Below are 13049 nucleotides of genomic sequence, written 5' to 3'. Positions count from 1 at the left end.
AATCTTCCTGTAGCACTAGAAGTCTAGACAGCAGTCATACCACAGAGATAACACCCATGCTCATCTCAGCAGCCTGATTTTTCTTTATCGTTTGATTTGTTCAAATATTAACAAACGGAAAGACAACCACAAGGGAACGGCATTTCTAAAAATGCAGACCCTCCTCAAACTCCCTCCTGCCCCTCCCTTTTCTTGCTGCCATTCCTTCTAAACTTAAGCCAGTAACAGGACAACACACAGACAAAACACATCACAAACTTACACACGCTCTAAGCGAAAGCGGTCCCTCCTCAAACAACAGTCAACACAGGACTTCTTGAGAAATACATTTGAAAAACAGAGCACCCCAAAGGAGGGGGAGCGAGTTAGCAGAAGGCAGCTCCCATTTCGTCTTGTTTTCCTGCCCAACAAGGCAGTAAACAACGTGAATCATCTTATTTTGCTCTAAAGCCTCAGCAATTAAATTTTCCTGGAGCAAAAGAATGCTTCTGCAAGCGAGATAGCAAGTTAAAAGTTCACCATAGCTATATGTTGTACACCTCCCCCCCCCCCCCCGAGCATTTTAACAGAGAATATGGAGAGTTTAACAGAGCACTCTTACTGTCTGTCTCTAGTTTGCCGTCTCCTTGCTGAAGATGTATTCTGGCTGTTTCTCTGAAGCAGGGGGTTGAAGAATGGTAAAAAGATGTTTGAATAAACAGGAAGTGCTGTGCAGCTGAAGCACACACTGAAGGGAAAACACACTGGAGCACTGCCCTTTGTAGGCAACAACGGGAGGCTTGCCTCCACAGTAGCAACGTCTGCTTTTATGAAATGACAAAGAAACCACAAGAATTTAAGCAATTCCTCCCCCCCCCCATCTGCAAAGCTGATAGATCAGCTGGAGCTTGCAGGTAATTTTAAAGTTGTGTTTAACACTCCAAAAAATTATATTAATTCTACCCTATTAAAGCAGCTGGCTGACGTGCAGAAATCTTATATACATATACATATACATATACATATACATATACATATACATATACATATACATATGTGTGTGTGTGTGTGTGTGTAAAACTCAAAGAAACAGCAGCAAATGCATCTTAGCTATGCAGCTAGGCAAATTCTTTATTTGTACATAGTTTTGGAAAGCTTGTTTTTCACACTCTTTGTGGTACCCACGCGCTTATGTCAATAAATGTCTGTTAAGGTTGGCCAGACTTCACAGCAATTATTCAAATTCCTTCATAACACGCCCCCCCCCGCCCATTTAAAATAAATTAGACTTTTGAATCTAAGATCTCAGGAGTGTGCATTCAATATGTTCCAGCAGATGCATTCTCTTTCTTGGTTTCCTTTCAGTCACTAAAACAAAGTACCTATTTAAGTCCAGATGACTAAGTAAACTCCCTTCCCTTCAACACCACCAGCCCTCTTCCCCCACCCTCAGCCTTAATTATCAAAAGTCATGTCTTTTGACGTAAGGGGGGGGGGCAGAGATACTGTCAATGAAAGTATACTGGGTTTCGTATTTTGAAGGCAGTTGGCAAAGAGATGAACAGCAGAACAACCATGTTCAGCAAGTCATTTTTCTAAAGGCAAAAAAAGACAGGGAGGGAAAGAACAGGAACACCCCCCCCTTTTAAGAAAATGTATTGCTGTTGTGTCAATGTGCTACAACCACTGATATTTGTTATTTAGCACAAACTCTCGGACTGTCTGTCATTCTGGGTGCTAATGCTCAGCTAAAATAACTCATTGGGAGCTGTCAATGGGATGTTTACACAGGACGCAATCTTTTCTTCATACAAGGGGATTCCCCCCCCCCTTTTTACACTGGAATTCATCTTCTTTTGATCTCACATTCAAAGCAACAGCAGCTTGATAGACATGCAAGTCTGAAAGCAAATCCAGACGCTGAAGATAAACCGCCAGAGTATGACAGGCAGGAGCATCTAAAGCTTATAAAAATGAAGAGAACAGCATGTCGTCTGAGTATTACAATAGCAGAAATCAAGAGACATATTAGGTGGAACTGATCAGCCACAAAAACCGTTCAAAAGGCAGATCATAGAAACAGAAAGACTAAGCAAAGTGGTGGTGGGAGGAGAGAGAGAGAGAGAATGGGAAAGATCTGCTTTAAAGAGGCCTCACCTTCTCTCTAAGCACTACAAGCTTTCTGCTCCTGGCATGCAAAGTGGAGGAAATTGAGGGTTTCTTGTAAAAAGCCTTTACTAACGCAGCAGTTCTCACCTTTAGCACACCAGTTAATCTTTTAATTAGGCTTCTCAATTATGTAGGCCAAACATTTTTTTATTATTATTAATTTTCTTCTTCTTTAAATGCACAGTATGTGTGTTGCTTCTCTTTCCTGCTGTAGGTGTTATGGATTAGTTTATCTGTAGAAACTTAGGCTGAGATCCGATACACAGTTAAGCACGCTTTAGTGCCCACTGATTCTAGTGGGACTTAAGACACCGTTAAATATCTCTGGATTGCACCCCTTATACAGTAGCCATAATGAGACTGTAGTACTCATTAATTGTGAAATCGCTTGGAAATGCCACCCATTTATGTTTCCAGGCCCTTAAGAGCGCCACTTCTTCAAAATTGGTTGGCAATCTGATTAGCTGCTGGGTTCTCTCTCTACATTGTTAAAAAGACTCTACTTTGTTATTGGATATTACTTAAATTGGACTATCCCCGAGACAGTTAAATACCAGAGGAGAAAATGCTTATGTGGAAATGATCACTAAAACTTTCTTGAGGAAAATCCATACATTTTTAATTCCTCCCCCTTCTGTATAAGCCTCTTACTTTAATTGAAGTTGCTGAATATAATGAAAAAGTAATTCTCAAACAATTTTGTACTTAGAGATGTTTGTTAACAAACACCGAATGAGCAGGCAGTGTTAGGTTAAAGGGCAGCAGAATTCCACATTATAATTTAGCCTGTGGTTATTTCTGATTAAGAACACCCTCCGGGACAGCAAAGGAAGATCTTCTTTTGCAGCAGGCATAGCTTTTAAAATTAGCCTCTTCTGCATAATAAACCAACAGAAAAACAGTGGATTTGAAGATGCACTGAAACAATTTAAAGTGTTGCAATCAGTTACAATGTGCTTTCTGGGGTGGAAAACTATATGAACCAAAAGACAGAGCAAAACCCACCTTTTTGAGCAGCTCGCGCCCCAACTGTAAATATTAAAAAGAAAAATGCATCCTGGATTCTAAAACTGTTATAAGAAAGTCACCTTCTGTCATGCTTATGTAGCTATCTAATGAGCTAAAGGCTGATTATTTATCTTTAAACTGTACTAGTTTAATCTTTTAAGGTCACCACTAATCTGCTTCAACCTTTTTTAAAAACAACAGCTTTCAAGACTTGCCGCTGGAACTCACTAAACCTGGGGGCTGAATGTCATTGGAAGCGAAGCCTTTACCTGAAGCAGCTAGCTGCGCAATGTAAACACTGAGAAAAAATTATCTGGTAAATCAAGAGGCAAACTACAAAGTCTGCATGCTGAGGATGCAGTCCATAACAAGGCTAATCTTACACCATTCCAAAGAAATAAATAATTATCATGATCACATTGCAAGGTGACTATCCTTATTTTCTCTAGTGTGTGACTGAGGTTAGATACTGTTCTTGGCAATAATAATTTTGCCTGAACCTCCAGTTGCATTTATTAAGAAGTGTACACAAAAGAGTGGTGACCAGGCTGTATTCCCAAGGAGGTTTGTTATTACTTTTATTTTTACCCTCAGCCGTCTTGTGGACTTGAATGTCACCATGGACCTTGAATGTGAAACAGCTTCAAGCTAATAGCTCTAATTGCTTGAAGATGTACAGGCAGGTGAAACCTGATCTCCCCTGGCCACTGTAGAGACCAGGAACAACACAAGAATGTTTACACAGAGGGTTGAGTTTAATAGACAGTAGAGCTGGGTTTCAGACAGCTAGCAAAAATGCAGCTAATAGGTGACCTCTTAAATGTAGCCCCCCCTCCCTCTAGTAAACAAAAGGCCATTTCCATTTATTAAAAAGGGAACATGCTAAATGCCAAGGTTATCTGCCTGTCTGGATGCAGCCCAGGTTAAGATGCACCTGATGTGAAACTTTATCTCTGCAAAACACAAAAGACGTCTAACATGTCAGGGCTCAGTGAGATTCAAAGTGATGTCACATTAATTGTGAACTGAATATTTTACAGGACTGGCCTTTCCAGATTGTCTAGAACATGGGGTAGCCAATGTGACAGCCTCCATATGTTGTTGGATTCCAGTCCCATAAGATCCACACAGTAGTGAGGGATAATGGTAGCTGAAGTCCAGCAACATCTGGTGGGCCAAGGGATAGCCAAACCTGGATGGATGGACAGACAGGCAGGCATATATATATATATATAGCACACAGCACAACTGGAAACATCTGTGGAAAACAATGAACATATGAACCCTCCTCTGTGGAGTAATAATAATAATAATAATAATAATAATAATAATTTTATTATTTATACCCTGCCCATCTGGCTGGATTTTCCCAGCCACTCTGGACGGCTTACAGCATGTATAAAACATAGTAAAATATCAAACATTAAAAACTTCCCGATACAGGGCTACCTTCAGATGTCTTCTAAAAGTTATGTAGTTCTTTATCTCCTTGACATCTGAAGGTAAGGCGTTGCACAGAGAGGGTGCCACTACCGAGAAGGCCCTCTGCCTGGTTCCCTGTAAGTTCACTTCTTGCAGTGAGGGAACCACCAGAAGACCCTCAGAGGAGGACTTCAGTGTCCAGGCTAAATTATCAGGATGGAGATGCTGCTTCAGGTATAATGGGCTGAGGCTATTTAGAGCTTTAAAGTTTAGCACCAACACCTTGAACTGTGCTCAGAAACATACTGGGAGCCAGAGAAGATCCTTTAGGACCAGTGTTATGTGGTCTCGGCGGCCACTCCCAGTCACAGTCTAGCTGCCGCATTCTGGATTAGTTGTCTTTTCTGAGTCACCTTCAAAGGTAGCCTCACAAAGAGCACATTGCAGTAGTCCAAGCAGGAGACAACTAGAGCATGTACCACTCTGGTGAGACAGTCCACAGGCAGGTAGGATCTCATCCTGCATACCTGATGGAGCTGGTATACAGCTGCCCTAGACACAGAATTGACCTGTGTCTCCATGGACAGATGGACAGCTCTGAGTCAAAAATGACTCCCAGGCTGTGCACCTGGTCCTTTAGGGGCACAGTTATCCCATTCAGGGACTCAAAGAAGCTTACAGCTAAAATGTTACTTCATTCCATTTATCTCTTGAAGGTGTTGTACACAATCCCTTCCCTCACACATTTTTTCTTTACAACAATCCTGTGAGGATGGCTCAAGGTGACAGATGTACATGTGTATATGACATTTATGTGTGCAGGAGATCAAACATGGGAGAAGCTTCCTGATGTAGAATCTAATATCTCCATTTTCATCTTACAAATGTTGGAGGGTATGCGATTTTGACACACAGGTTTGCTTCCATGATGTCTAGTTTGGCCTAGAGGACAGCAGAATCTGGGCTGCAGGAAAATAAAACCACTTTCCAAGAAGCAGCAGGGCACTAAAATGTATTTGAACAGGTCATTTCACAATCTGTATGACAGAAAACAAAATGGGGGTGGGGTGGGGTGGAGGAAGGTAGTTCAACTTCTGCCAGAGGTCAAAGCACAAAAAGGTGTTTACCAAGAGGTGTAGTCTTGAAAGTAAACACTCTAGGTCAGCAATATACAAAGACTTAATAGCTTTGAATATTTTTTTTTCAAAATCCTAAAACAAGCCTTACATGGCTTGAAACTTGCTGGGAGCTCTGCTATATGTTACAAATTTGTCGCACTTAACAAAAAGGAAAGGGAGACATTTATAGGGATTGTGGGTTCTTGCTTGAAAAACCAGAAAGGTCAGGAAGAACAGAGACACTGAAGAAAATAGAGGAAGGGGTTACTTCTAGCAAGGAAAACAAAGGTGGAATAGATCGTATAATAGGAGTTTAGCAACTCTACAAAAAAATGAGGAAACGATGGCCTGAAATATTTTTAGATAAAACAGCAGTATCAGTGTAGAAAGTTAATCACCAACCAACCAGCCAGCCAACCAACCAAAAAACAAATGGAAATGCATAGTAAAAAAGAATGAATAAACAAAATCAAAACACGTTATTAAAAGAAATGTACAATTTTGCAATGGACTAACTACCCAGAAAATGGTGGGAACATCTCACCTGCAACAAGAGTTCATTACGGTGTTAACAAAGTTTCACATGACGTTTTTATTGGAATATGGTAATATAAAAAGGACATACACCTCTAACCTGTTCTGTGAAAATTGGCTGCCAAAATATTTGTTATTAAAAAGGGGGGTAGTAAAACGGAAGTATTACTAAGTCTGGTGAACAACAATAGCTCAGAAAACAAGCCATGAGGGGTAAATATTTTGCACCCTCAAACACATGAAAAAAAAAAATAAGAGAGGCCTTCTCCCAAAATAATTGCCAGTAATGGCTGGTTCCTTTTTCTTTTTCCGCCTCCCCCCACCCCCACCCTTTGCCCCGCTCCTTTTTGGCAACTGAAAGAGTTCGTCATTGAAAAAACAGTGTCAATTTAAAGATTTAGTATAAACTAGCTCAAGCCTGTGGGAGGAACACTAAGTGGAAAAAGTAAACACAGTTCTCCCAAGTAGTTCCTTTCTAAGCTATACACACAGACTGTGCCTGGTACCACAGGCTGCCCTGCACATTGAGGAGGTCAGCTAAGCTATGCTAAACTGACAGGTTCCGTTTACAGCAGGGCTAGTACTTTGTTTGGATATACTGGCCTTGGTCACCGCCAGCTTAACAACAGATGGCTAGAAAACTTTCATTATGTTGCACAGGGCTGAGCTGCAAACAATCACAGAAAAACTGTGAAAACTTTTAACTCCCTCCCAGCCGACTAGGAAATGATTGGCAAGCCCAATGTGTGGAAAAGACAGGGACGTAGAGGGGAGGGGAGGGGAGCACGATTCTTATTAAACCTAGCAAAAAAGAGAGGCAGCAGCATGTGCTTTTCAATTAATTACAGTGAGATGTAATGATTAATCACATTTGTACATGATCCACTGGATGCGCCCTAACAGAGGCAGCACACAAGTGTAAGATTCCCAAAGAAGTCGTCCAAACGGCAGCTATACTGCCATGATAAGCCCTTTGGGAAGTGGGGAAAAGGAGGGAACTGGGGCAATTCTTTTTGCAACATCCAGATCAAGAACAGAGGAGCCAAGCAACCTCCCCTGCTTGACCCATACAAGCAACAAGAGGGGGGGAAACAACCCACCTTTTTTAGGTTAGGAGTTAGAAAATAACTCACATGTCTCTTATTTATTTCTCTTTCATAATTCCTCCAAGGAGCTCAGGTGACATGCATGAAGGTTGTATTTTACAGACTACTTTTCTCACAACTATTCTGCTAGGCATATGAGGCGGAGAGTGTGGTTAGGCCAATGCCATCAAGGAAGCTTCGTAGCTGAGGAAGGATCTGAACCCACATCTCCCTGGTCCAGGTCCAACAACAAACAACTACACCACATTCAAACTTACGAGGGGCTTACACCTCCTCAGCTTCTCAGTGCCAAACATCAATGGCAGATCCCTGACTCCCTTTTTTTTTTTTTTTTTTTGTCTTTTCCACTTTCAGGGCTGTTACCTTGGGAGTATTTGCAATGTGACAACGTCAAATCTATCCAGGGCATCATTCTGGACATAAGTTGTGTTGACAGATTACGTTCATATATCTTAACCTTAGGCTTCCCTGCAAGGAGATCTTTGAAAGAAGGTTGTTCGCCTCTGCAAAAGATCCCACTAGCACAGTGCTGTCATGTGAAGGTAAGAGGAGTATGCCAAATAATCTAACACCCAGATTTAAATATGATTTAACCAAATCTATATATAATTTAAATATTCATTACTTTGATTTGATTCATATGCACCCTAATATTGTCTAATGCTCCAAGGTGGGTTATAAATGCACCTTGTGAGGTTTTATTCAATTGGCAATCTTATATATGTCTCATCACAGGCAACACGTTCTCCCGTATTATTCAAGAAATGAACAAATCTGTTTTTCCACAAATGTATTTTAGAAGCGACTCTTTCCTGTTATTGAAAGAAAATTGTGTTTATTACTCCTTTAGCATAGTGTAAACTCATAAACGTCAACAGAGAGTACAAGGAAAACTGTCAACTAAATATTGTTTCCTTCATGAGCTGCTCTTCCAAGTCAATTACGCCTTTCAACTTCTGGGGCATTGTATGATAAACTGGCAGTAAAAATCATTCACATTAATATACCATGGTGCCTTGCCTGCAAAAGGTAATTAAAGAAGTAAATGACTCATAAGAATAGACATATTAGCTGCAAAATGAAAGGCAACTGAGCTGCCACATGAAAATATGTACCATTAAGATACTGCATTTTCATATTCCTGTAATCAGCTTCAGTAGACTAATGCTTATTTAATCCAGTTCTGCGCTAAGTCCATCAACAACTGTTTTTTGCTGTTTTCTCCTTGACTGAACATTATGTGTGCAGGTTTGGAATAAATACTGCAATGAGATTTTTGCATACTCAATTGAAGGACTGGTTTTTACATTATTTTTTAAAAATGAAACTATTTCTTCCCCTCTCTATCACATCCTCTTTACACATGCGGAGGAAAGTATAACACAGAAGGTTACCACAAACACATTTTGTCACCAGACAGGATTCTTCCACATCACAACCCAGAATCCACATTTTTGGATTCATAATACTATCATAGCACAGAAGAAAGATTAGCCACCCTTTCTTTTTACCAGTTCTACCCCTCGATTTATGAAGCACCCCGTTGTGTTAATAAGTCATTTCATTATAGCTAGAAAAATAAGAACAATGCACTCTAACACATTGTTCAAACTCACACCTGAGATGCTGTTGGGAAATAAATATATATTATACAACAAAATTCTGAAGGTAGGTGTAAGAAGAATGGGTGAAGGATAATAAGACAGGGTGAAGGATCTTCCACCAACTTGCTAGGGCAATCCTACTCATTCTTAAGGCAGCATGGGCCAGGATGGTGCTGCATGTATAGAACTATGAATTAGTTCTGGCTCATAATTAGCTCTCTCTGTCACTTGCCTCGCCTTGCCGTTTTTGCTGCCAATTTTTAATTGTGTTTCCATCTTTTCAGGCTCAATGTAAAAACAAGAAAATAAGAAAATTAATCCACACCAATGCTAACAGGCACATTAAGAGAGTACCCCAATTTGACTGGCTTTAGCAGAACTGCAAAGAATGGTATAACACTTGGGAAAACGGTAGCACTTAGCATGAAGGTGATGAATTGCCCAAACATTGCAACTGAATTTATACTTAAAGCCCAAATGAGGGCCGTCACAACTCTTTGCATCTGACTCTGTTTCCGGTCCCCAGTTCTACATCTATGGGCTGCAACTGGCAGACAGAAAGTGTGGGGCAGACCCAAGCTCTGGTGACAGCAGCATGGGAAACAAATAGAGACATCTGCCATTCTCAGCAGTGCAGCTTTTAACAATACAGGCACTGATGGAAAGGAAATATGTGTCAATGCTTTTATTTCTTTACCAATCCATCTTTCCTCCGAGCTCAAGATGGCCTAAATGCTTCTCCCACCCCCACCCCCCTCATTTTATCTTTGTCACAACTATCAGAGGTAGATTTGACTGTGTGTGAGGGCCACTGGCTTAAAGTCACCCTGTGAGCTTCATGGCTGAATGGGGAAATTGAACCCTGGTCTCCCAGGTCCTATTTTGGCACTGTAACCATGATAATGCATTAGGCATGAGAAAATGTAGATGATGGTTTCAGCATGAACTTATCTTTTTGTGGGTAAGGGAATTTCTCCCCCCGGTCTATCGTAATAGCAATCTATAAAAGTCACTTTTCTGGGTTCTTCCCACATTGTAGCATCATGCAACAATGAAGACAAGAAACAGAATTTGGAGGAGGCTCACACAAATAGGAACAATTGTGATTCTGAGTGGCTCCTACATAGCTCTATGGCACAAAGTAAATGGACAGAGAAACACATCAAGAATATTGCAGAAGGCACAAAAGTTTGAGAAAGAGTGGATTTATCTCTCATTCCAACCAAGTCTCTCAGTATATATCATTACTTAAGCTCATGTGAGGAAATGGCTGTCATTCACTTCCATGGGGAAAATAAGTTGCTATTTTGCAGACACTAATGCAGTGCAAGTCAAATCAGCCACTGACATTAAGTGTCCAAACTTCCACTAAGACAGATCTCAGGACAGGGTGCAATCAATATACTTGGGTGAGGAGCTGCATCTTATTACAGTGGTATCTCTGGTTACGAACTTAATTCGTTCCAGAGGTCCGTTCTTAACCTGAAACTGTTCTTAACCTGAGGTACCACTTAGCTAATGGGGCCTCCCGCTGCTGCCGCCGCACGATTTCTGTTCTCATCCTGAGGTAAAATTCTTAACCCGAGGTACTACTTCCGGGTTAGCAGAGTCTGTAACCCGAGGTGTTTGTAACCCGAGGTACCACTGTATATAGGGACAGTTCCCCAAGTAGGTTCTAATATTATATCTGATCTATTCAGCAAAGTGCTGAGGTGGGACTCTTTTCTTAATATAGAAGGTGGGAGAGGCTACTGGAAGAAAGAAGAAGAATACACAAAATCTGAGAAGCCACAGACAGCGAAACTGGCAAACTGAGCTTTTAACAGTCAAACAACAGATTGTAAGATAACCGCCTTCTCATTAAACAATGATGTTAACCCTACGGCCTCTGTTAGCCTCTCCTAACAGATGGAAAACATCCATCTCTCAGGTTATCTAACTTAACCCCATAACATACAAAAATGTGAGAATGTGTGTTTCGTTTGCAAGCAGGAAAGTGTTCTTTTTCTTTCATATCAATGGCACAGTAATCATTTCTTCAGTTTCACTCCATAAACGCTAAGATCAATAGCAGTTGGCAGAACCATTGAGGAACTGTGATGTCTAAGGTTTTCAAACTTGCTTACTGTGAGAAATATAATTACGATTTGTTTTTTAAGAAACCCTCCATTTGAAATAACTCTACATAGAGAAAGGAGACTATGTCTTTAACTGTGACCAAATGTGTTAGGTTGCTATGGTATAAAGTAAAGGAATCCTAAAAATTGTATTTGCCAGAGATTTCTATTTTTTAAAAAAACAACCCTCTCAAAAAAAAAAAAATATTTCCTTGAGGAAAACCATCAAGTTTAAATTATTTCCAACTCATTTAAATGTACACTATAATGCACACAAAATGAGAGATAAAATTACACTATGCCAGTGATTAATCCTGTTCAGGATGAGCACATGACACTACAAGACCTAAAAAACTGACTCAGCCCTAAGACCAATAAGACCCTAAGATCAGTTGTGTTACCGGAAAAATCTGAGGGCTCCCTTGGACAAAAAGTAAAGACACCAACCAGAGTAAATTGGAGCAAATCAGCAACCTGTAGGCTTGGCCTTTATTGACTGTTGCAACAGGGTCTCCCCTCACTTGCAGGTGAGAGGAAAGACACAGAAAAATGGTGTGCAAGACCTTATAAAAACTTTTGAAATTCCCCTCCTCTAGGTCAAGCCCACCCCCAGAAACATCATGCATACATTACAGAAAGGAGGGGTTGAGGGAGGAGTTGCGGTGGTAACCTGCGTGTCCTGTCACCTGGCTGGTTCCCTTCTCTCCCCCTCCCCATGAGTCACTTCCAGGAGACAAAGGGGAGTTGGCAGTTTCCTGCCCCCAGAGGGAAGATCTGATCATTGTCCTTTGTTTCAGTCCATGCTGAATCCACTCCCATATGCAAGTTCTTTGTGATCTTGATTGTCTTCTGTCTAGGACCATCAGGGTTGGCATAGCAACTGGGCAGGGCTCCTGTGGATGTACTGGGATGGTGAAGGGATTATGGCTGCCCTGTATCAAACCTTCCCCATTTTGTAGTCCTTCCTTCATGGAGTAAAATAAAAGTGGAACAGTGCAAAACCGATGTATGGTTGATTTTCTATGAATTTATAACAGAAGCGTAGCGTATGTAGTGTGTGTGTGTGTGTGTGTGTGTGTGTGTGTGTGTGTGTGTGAAGTTTGTACAAACTGAATGATTGGGGTGGGGGGTTCCTGCTACAGTTGGAAACCGCCACTGTCTTCTTATTATTCTCAGAGTCTGGGGCAAACAGTCGGATGAGATCTTCTCTAGAAAATGTGACGTCAATATATGTGAATGCCCTATAATGCTCTGGAAGAGAACAATCAAAGGGCAGAGACTCACATCCTGGCAAGTATTATGTTTAGCCCGGAGAAGAGAAGATTGAGGGGAGGGAGGACAGTAGTCCTCAAATATATGCAAGTATAGAGACAATGGAGCAGACTTCCTTTCTGTTGTTCCAGAGGGTGAAACTAGAACCAATGGGCTGTATCCAGCTCTTCAGAGCTTCTGTGAATGCAACAAAACTTCCTTTTCTGTAGGGGGACTGTCAGAACCATATTATGGGGCCACACAGAGGGGAAATGGAAATGCTGTTACACCAGCAAGGTCCCACTGGCACAGCATTGGCTACAACCCATTGGCTAGAAATTATTGTTTCATTGTGAATTGTCCTTTGCATTTTATTTTTTATATAAACGATTTCAGAGTACTTGGTTGAATGGTATACAATGTTAATTAATGATGATGATGATGATGATGATGATGATATAATGAGGTCTGCTACTCCTTTAAAAGACTCCATACTGTGCATCTTGTTGCCCCATATATGCTTGGAACTGACACCCAAAACACTTGTGTGAGCCCACCTCCCTTCAAATCATTTCTCAAAACCCACCTTTCTCACAACCCCATAGCTTCCTTGCCTTTGGGGGTGGGGAATGGCAACCAGGAAATAGGAGAGGATGGGAGCAAATGAGCACGTGGAGAGATTAGATGAGAATTGCAGGATGGTAAATTAATCAAGTAAGATGGGGAAACTAAGGTAAGGGT

The 13049-nt window shown here is 41.1% G+C and overlaps 1 protein-coding gene across 18 annotated transcripts in view; it reads right to left on the bottom strand.

The window, feature by feature from the left end:
* The window catches only part of FOXP1 (forkhead box P1), a 549153-nt gene that overhangs the window by 181583 nt on the left and 354521 nt on the right, over nucleotides 1–13049 (bottom strand). The window contains exon 1 of one of the 18 annotated variants that reach the window (XM_079962005.1): nucleotides 602–752. The exons of 16 other annotated variants lie outside the window; for them this stretch is intronic. The gene's annotated coding sequence lies outside the window, so the exon portion shown is untranslated. Of the gene's footprint in view, nucleotides 1–262; nucleotides 358–601; nucleotides 753–13049 lie in introns of those variants that run through there. One more of the 18 variants, XM_079962004.1, reaches the window with a different exon arrangement.

Source organism: Podarcis cretensis, assembly GCF_951804945.1.
Source record: "Podarcis cretensis genome assembly, chromosome: 2".
Classification (NCBI taxonomy): Eukaryota; Metazoa; Chordata; class Lepidosauria; order Squamata; family Lacertidae; genus Podarcis; species Podarcis cretensis.
Note: the sequence above shows the minus strand (reverse complement) of the source record. Positions and strands in the feature narration are given on the sequence as shown.